General features: G+C 40.8%; 1 long non-coding RNA gene across 1 annotated transcript; it reads right to left on the minus strand.

The window, feature by feature from the left end:
• Positions 1 to 2,415: 2,415 nt before the first annotated feature.
• On the minus strand, positions 2,416 to 3,470 carry 1700083H02Rik (RIKEN cDNA 1700083H02 gene). The gene is made up of 2 exons (NR_136902.1): positions 3,313 to 3,470; positions 2,416 to 2,894 (listed from the first exon to the last, which is right to left on the minus strand). It is a non-coding gene; the product is annotated as an RIKEN cDNA 1700083H02 gene (long non-coding RNA).
• Positions 3,471 to 8,299: the final 4,829 nt, after the last annotated feature.

Below are 8,299 nucleotides of genomic sequence, written 5' to 3' on the forward strand. Positions count from 1 at the left end.
TCTAGGTGGAGAGCTCCTGAAGAAGAAATATTTGAGGCTAATACCCAACCTCCACATGCACATACCTGAACACTCACACATATCCCCCCCCCAAGTCTGTTATATTCCACTGCTAAAATATCTAACTAATTTTCTTTATCCTGTAAAAGAGGGCTACTATAGTCAATAATAAATACATGATGGTGGCTAGTCAAGTGCACACATGGAATCTAGAAAGATTTTTAAGTCCCCATGGTGGTTTGTGTGAGAAGGTCCTCATGGCTTCTGTGTTCGATGGATCTGTTTGGAAAGGATAAGGAGGAGGAGATGTTGAAGGAGATGTGCCACTGGGGGGTAGATTTTGAGGTTTCATAAGCCATGCTATTCTCAATTCTCTCTCTCTCTCTCTCTCTCTCTCTCTCTCTCTCTCTCTCTCTCTCTCTCTCTGTGCCTCATGTCTGTGGATCAGATGTAAGCTCTTAGCTACTGTTCCAGCACCATGTCTGTCTGTCTGTTGCCATACTTCTTTCATTAAGGTCATGGACTAACCCTTTGGAACCATGAATCCCCAAATAAAAAACTTCCTTTTATAAGTTGCCTTGACAACTTATTGTGGCAATAGAAAAATATATAAGACACCTATTACTTCAAGTGCATATCCCAAGGGCCATAGTCTATCACCATCCAAGTCTTCAGAGAGATGGAAACTAGAAGATTGTTTTTTTTATTTTTTTCTCCTGCTTCTCAGGCTTTAGTTTCAAACCCTTGGGGAATATTATATTGTGAATCTCAAATAAGTCTTTTTTCTTTTGACTCTTTATAGTCTGCTTCTTTCTTATATAGTCTGCTCCATGGCACTCTGTTTATTTATTCTTTTCCCTATCATCTTGCCAAGTTTATGTTTATTATCAGGGAAGTGCTGTCTGTCAGTCTCTGCTTTGCTGGAGGTAGGACCTAAAGGAAGGTGGAGTCTTCCAGTCCTACATTTAGAGAAGGGATATAAAGTGTTATGTTTTTAAAAGGTAGTCACAGGGTAGAAATTTAATTAGTTAATTAGTTTCCTTCTAAAACTTTTAAAAATTACCCTCCAAAGAAGTGGGCCCAAGTGCATCAAATAAGAATGAAGTATCGGGCTGGAGAGATGGCTCAGCATCTAAGAGCAGTGACTTCTCTTTCAGACATCCTGAGTTCAATTCCCAGCAACCACATGGTGGCTCACAACCATCTGTAATGGGATTCGATGCTCTCTTCTGGTGTGTCTGAAGAGAGCAACAGTGTATTCATATACATAAAATAAATCTTTATTTTTTAAAGAATAAGGCATAAAAGCACATATGCCTTATCATAAATTAAATGTTTTCTGCTTGAACCTCCTGTGTTATTATATTTAGATTTTCTGTCTTCTATTCTGCCTTGGGTTATCTTACAGAACATTTTACCCTCCATAGGTAAAAGCCTCTAGAAAGCAAGTAGGATGGCTACATCAAGAACCAACTAGAACCTAAGGTGTGAGGTACTCCTGTGAGGGCTATTTCTAATCAGATTACTTGAGGCAGGAAGACCCACCTTAAGTCTCAGCCACATTTCTGCATAAAAGGGAGGAGACTTTGTTTTTGCCTGATCACCCTCATGTTTATTGGCAAGTCCAACTATCCTATTGTTTCAGCCAGTATTAAATCCAACTTCTTCAGGATTCCACTGTAGACTGATGGAAGATATGCAGGTTTCTAGGAATCCTCTGGGACCCCAGCACCAGACTGGGACTGCAGAGACAGCCAGGATGGTGGACTAGACAACCATCAGATTATTGCTTGCCATTTCTGCCATGAAACAGCCATTGTTGGACTACCCAAACCACACCCTGTAAGCCCCCCCTCCAATCATCTATCTATCTAGCTGTCCATCCATCCATCCATCCATCCATCCATCCATCCATCCATCTATATTCATTCTACCAGTTCTGTTCCTTTTGAGAACACTGACTAATACAATGGGAAAGACCTGCCACATAAGAAAATAACCACACAAAAGGGTCCTATGTCCCCTGAGCGTAGGGTATGGACACCTTGCTATTCTTTCAGGCTTTTAACTGACCACATGGTAATCTCTCTTTTTCGTGGCTTTGGATTGAAATTTGGACACATCAGGTCACCAGTGACTCCAGCTTCCAAAGAGGGATGACAATATTTTTTGTTCTTTCCTACCATTTCAAAATGGCCTGTGCTCAGCTGTTTCTAGCTTTGCTGAAGTGAAAGAAAGCTGAATGCTGAAATGCAGTGTGCTTATTCCTTTATATTTCCATCACCTATTTACTTGACCTCTTTCCATTAAGTTGTCACCTTACCTTTGCTTTGTTCCCTCGGCCCCCAACTAGTACATGCCTAGTACGTTGTCTGAGATCACATCTGTTCAATTCAATGGTGTCATAACCACAGGGCACCAAACATCGAACTGTTTATTTGAAGTTTTGAAAGGGGTGTGTATGTGATTTTCTTGGTTTTATTATGTGTGAAACATCAGTATTGACAACTCTTTATTCTTAAGGAGGCACTGATAAAAATAAAGAGGTTGAATAAGTTGAAAAAAATAATCACTGATGTCGATATTCCTCAGACTGTAGCCTGTGGACAGCAGCTTCCCCCAGACAGCACATTTGCTACTTGTCTGTATTGCCGCTGTCCTTGCTTAATTCTGTCTGTCCCTTGATCCTCTTCGCACACAATTTATCAAGTTCAATTTTTTTCTTTTGATTAAAGAAGGGCTTTTTTGGTGATCATTTTAAGAGGAGGAAGTGGACACTACAGGAGCGCGATGGCCCAGGCTCAGTTCCCAGGGAATCCCGGCATTTAGACCTTTCTTGACTTTTTAACTTCCTGGTTAAGGTTGGGCTGGGTGCCTTTCCCCGACCTGTTTTGCTGCAGATGGAAAAAAGAAATGTCAGTGAGAACGGAGACACATGGGCTTGCTTTCGGAAAAACAAATGCAACTCAAAGATTATATTTTGGTGCATATAGTTTGTCAATATGACCACCAAAAGTGCCCCTAGGGAGACACGAATGTGTGTTCACATTGTGTTCACCCTCAGAGAATTATTTTGCTTGGCAAGTTACGGAACACATGCTTGGCAAACTCACAAGACGAGAAATTGAAGCGGAAAAGGCTTGGTTTGTAGACATTCACAGTCCCCTGTAAATCATGGGGTAGCGGACGCTAATATTGTTAAGGAGTATTGACAACCAACAGAGGCCTCATGGGCTGAATGGCTGCTAAAGGTGGGCAAGTCAGTATCTCAGCAGAGATCTCCCTCATCTTCCCTCCCCAGTCTCTCTTTACCTCTGCTTTACTAATCTTCATTCTTCCCTCTAGTTTTTTCTTTTCTTTCCAAAAAATGTTACACATATTAAGGTGCACCTTTGCTCTCATTTGGGAGATTTGGTGGCCCAGGCACTTCAGGCCACTTCATTTCTTCTAAGTTGTCCTATGGCACTCATGTTTTGTGGGAAAGGAAAATTCCATATAAGAAGCATCCAGAGTTCCATATTGTATTTTCAGTGACTCTGGAATGTTGGAATTGGGCGTAACAGGTGGAGTGGGGAGTGTCCTTATCTGGAGATGGGATGGAATATCAGTTACTTTCCTGTCGCTGTGATGATAAATGCCCCAATAAATCGACTTAAGGAAGACAGGATTTATTTTGGCTCATAGTTTGGCAGAACAGCCCACCATAGCGGTGGTGGAAGCCTGGCTTAGGCAGGAGCCCGAGGCAGTTGGTCAACCTGCATCTGTAGTCAGGAAAGGGAGAGACAAATGCTCACCCTAGGTTACTTTCTTTCTTATTCAGTTCTAGACTCCAGCCCCTAGCTTGGGGGGATTCCAGAGTTCAGGTAGGTGGGTCTTCCTGCTTCTGTTAACCAATCCAGATACTCTCCCACAGGCACACCTGAAGGCTTGTTTCCTAGGTGATTCTAGAAGGTCAATGTGACAATCAATATTAACCATTACAGAGGGTTGATAAAGTGATAAGAAACATTTCACTCCAAAGGCCAAGGTGGACTTGGAACTCTATGTTTTCAGCCGATCATCACTTAAAGGAAGGGTTTTATTTCATTGTTATCTTTATCTATATCTATATCTATATCTATATCTATATCTATATCTATATCTATACCTTTATCCTTATCCTTATCTTTATCTATATCTTTATCTATATCTTTATCTTTATCTTTATCTTTATCTTTATCTTTATCTTTATCTATATCTTCATCTTCATCTACATCTACATCTACATCTATTTATAAGATTGCTTTTTAAAAATTCTGGTGCCAAGGGTCGAACTCACACGTGCTATATACCCTTTATCCCTGAGTTGTCTCCCCCTGCCCCACTTTTGGATAGGGAGCCCCTAACTTGGCCACACACATCATGAGCTCACCCTGTAACCCAAGCAGTCCTTGTGATCCTCCTGCCACAGTCTTCCTAGTGGTGGAATATAGTGCTATAGTACAGGGCCTATTCCAAGAAGAGTTTGAGTCCCTTAAGGAGGAAAGACCTCTCTCTCTCCCCATGGAGCCCCAGTTTCATTCTCCTCTGTGGGTTTTATGTTTTCTTGGATCAGAGTTTCAATAAAACAAATTCACCAGTGGCCTTGCTCTGTGGGTATCTGGTGAGAACAAAGGAATCATAAAAGAGTTGTCGGTCCTTGTCTGAACAGGGCTATAATCCTACAAAGTACGGCTCCCTTTTATAAAGGGAGCCATGAAGAAATAACCTTTATGATGAGGTTTCTTGGAATTTCTGCAATGCATGTGGATCTGAAGCTGCCGAATGGATGTAAGTTATTAAAAAAAAAAAATCAAGACCATGGCAATAAAGATGCCATTGAGTAAAAGAATTGATAATGCACAGAACTTTGTACTTTTTTGTGTGGCCTTTCATTTTAAAAGATAAATCTGTTTCTTTTTTTCTTTATTTTTTTTTTTAAGCTTTGACAAACAAAGTGGATTTTTTTGGGCTATCTGTGAGATAGGGCAAAAAGAACAAAGACATGAAATCAGTAATGTGCACAGTGACCTAGTGGACTCCATGCCCAGATGGGAAACAAAGTCCTCTTAAGATGCCTATTAAAAGGTTTTTTAAAAATGTGATGTAGTCAAAGTTTTTTATATCTACATTACTAATTTTACTTTATGAATTTTCTCTTGTTTGATATTTTTTTCATTCACTGCTGATCTTTGGAAAGATATTTTAAAAGGATCTACTAAATATGGATGGGATTTAAATAGCTTGAACTTTTCCTCTCTCTGTGTGTCTCTGTGTCTGCCTCTCTCTCTTTCTCTCTCGCTCTCTTGCTCTCTCGCTCTTCTTAAAAGTCACACCACAGCGCTGTAAAGATAGCCCAGTGGTTAAGAACAGTTACTGCTCTTACAGAGGATCCAGGTTCAGTCCTCAAACTGGGCAGCTCACAACCACCTGTAACTCCAGCTCCAGAGGATCTGATGCTTTCTTTCTTACCCTTAAACATGTACACACACACACACACACACACACACACACACACACACACACACAAATAAATCTTTTTTTTTAAAAAGTCAGCATGCTTCTTGCTTCTTAAGAACAGGAGCAGAATCAAGATCTGGTCTCAGGAGAAGAATCTGGGAAACGTAGAAGGAAGGGAAGGAAACCCTAGCTCCATGAGACGTCAGCTTCTCAGCTGTTCTATCTGGGGCCAATTGGTGACTTTCCAATAGGATCTATTTTGGAAAACTGTTTCCATTGTCCAAAATTAAATCCCAGTATGTAAGTAGTAATCTTAGCTAGAAAGGGCTCCAGCATCCTGTTTCTCGGGGCTGTCTAGAAATGTTCCTTCCTGAAGGACAAGACCCCTCTGAGGGTCCTGGAACAGCCAGCAAAATGATTTCACAGTTGAACTCTCAGTTTCTGCATCTCCTCGTCTAACATTTCCTTAGACTAGAATAAATGCTATATTAAAACCTCAATTATGTCAGAATCTTCCTTAAGAACAAATGTTGTGACTGTTCAGATAGGATAGCATGACTAAATTTACGCTGGGTGTCCACAAATGCATCTCTCTCTCTCTCTCTCGTCTCTCTCTCTCTCTCTTTCTTCTTCTTCTTCTTCTTCTTCTTCTTCTTCTTCTTCTTCTTCTTCTTCTTCTTCTTCTTCTTCTTCTTCTTCTTCTTCTTCTTCTTCTTCTTCTTTCTTTTTGATTCTGAGTTAAGGGGAAAAAAAGAAAATAAAGAAAACAGAACAAAACCATGGTCTAGAATCAATAACGCACCCGAGAGGACTCCTGCTCAAACTGCTAACATTAACCATAGTGATGTCCTCTGGTTCATCGCAGTCTGGTCCGGTGAGATGGTAGCAGACGGCAGGACAGTCTCTGTGTATAATAGTGTGTGTCTTTTGTACCAGCTGAAGTGCAAGAAATCATGGGGGGATAAATATGACAGCGCAGCGCTGTCTACAGCCAACTGGAAGGACAGTCAGAGGCAAAAAGGTGCTAGAATATTCCAGAAGCAGAAACCTCAGCTGCAGGCTCAATACCAGCAGGGAAAGAGAGAAAGGGAAACAGTAGTCCAGGCTCGTCAGAAGAGGTTCAGAACTGCAAAGTATTAGAGAGTTTTTTTGGTTTGCTTGTCTTTTGTTTTATCTATAACATCCTTTCAGTTTTATGTTTAGAAATTAACAGCACTGTATTTTGCTATTCAAATGGGCATGATGGCTTCCTTCTGTCACTGTCTTCTGCCTTCTAAGGACCAGAAGTAAGCTTAGATGAGTTTTGCAGTAACTTCTGCCCTCCTCACTGGACAGCTCTGCTCTGGATGGGGGATGTGAGGGCATAGAGGGACTATCATTATCAGTTATGATTGGCCATTTAGCTTACTGGTCCAATCCTGGGCTTTTCCCATTCAATGGGCTCTATTCCCTAGGGAGCCCATGGAACCCCTTTATCTTGCAAGCATCTAGTTTGCTAGCTATCTCTGTCCTTTGGCTAAGAATTTTTCTCTTCTCAAATGTGTCTCAGCAGGACCCCTGACTTCCAATGAATAAGGGCATGTGCCTTCTTTAGGACTGATACTGATATTGACATCCATTCCTCCTGTAGCCTCTGGTTCCCTAGTTGGATGTTTCTACAGAGACACTCAGGAGGCCTAAACAACAACACAGTCATCCCCACAAGAACAGCTAGACCAGGATAGTGTGGGGAGGCATGCCTTATGTATGACATCTGCATGGGCGGATAAGATGAAAAGCAGGGTTATTCAGAACCCCAAATTGAAAGGCGGAGGGGCAGACGTGCACACAATTCTTACATTTCAATGAGGCTGCCTCTCAGCTGGAATTTTTATGTCGAATGCTCCAAGTGGAGTAGTAGTGAGTACTTGTAGGTTCTTAGTTACGTCGGGGCCATGAACCACATTTGAAAAGGATGATGTCAAGAAGATAGGTGGCGGGGCTGGTGAGATGGCTCAGTGGTTAAGAGCGCCGACTGCTCTTCCAAAGGTCCTGAGTTCAAATCCCAGCAACCACATGGTGGCTCACAACCACCTGTAATGAAATCTGATGCTCTCTTCTGGAGTGTCTGAAGACAGCTACAGTGTACTTACATATAATTAATAATAAATAAATAAAGAAAGAAAAGAAAAAAGAAGATAGGTGACATGTATAGTCTCTGTAATTTAAATTTTTTTGGTAAAGATATTAAGAGGGTTAAAAAAACTAGTAAAATTAAGTTTTAGGACTATATTCTGTTTAATCCTATGATCATTTCAGCATGAAATCAATATAAACATTATTAGTGACACACGGCTTGCATAGTTTTACTCTAGAGCATGGCTTCCTGGCCAGTTGCTCTTATACATAAGCAAAATAAAATGCCTTATTTTATAAAACTGTACTACTGAGAGATAATAACTACAAGAGTGACTCTATCACTCCTGCTTGGAAAAAAAAACCAAAAAACAAACAAACAAACAAACAAACAAACAAAAAAACCCAAATGAAACACACAAATGAAAAACCTCAACCAGCCAAATAAAAAAGCCAAATAAAAAATTAATAGAAAAAAAAGAGTACTTCTTTTTCACCAAATCTGAATTTATTACAATGAGGCTCTGAGGTGGGCCTTGGAGAGATGGGCTGTTTTTCTCAGAGAAACCTTAGTGAAGATTTGTGACTTAACTTTCTCAGGACCTCAACTCCAGTTGGCAGGTTTCTGAGTCAGGAGAACAATGAATGAATATACTCCTTATCGCATTAGGGAGTCTGGCCCGTGAGGTAGGGCAGGCATCAGGGG

This window comes from Mus musculus, chromosome 12 (assembly GCF_000001635.26).
Source record: "Mus musculus strain C57BL/6J chromosome 12, GRCm38.p6 C57BL/6J".
Taxonomy (NCBI): Eukaryota; Metazoa; Chordata; class Mammalia; order Rodentia; family Muridae; genus Mus; species Mus musculus.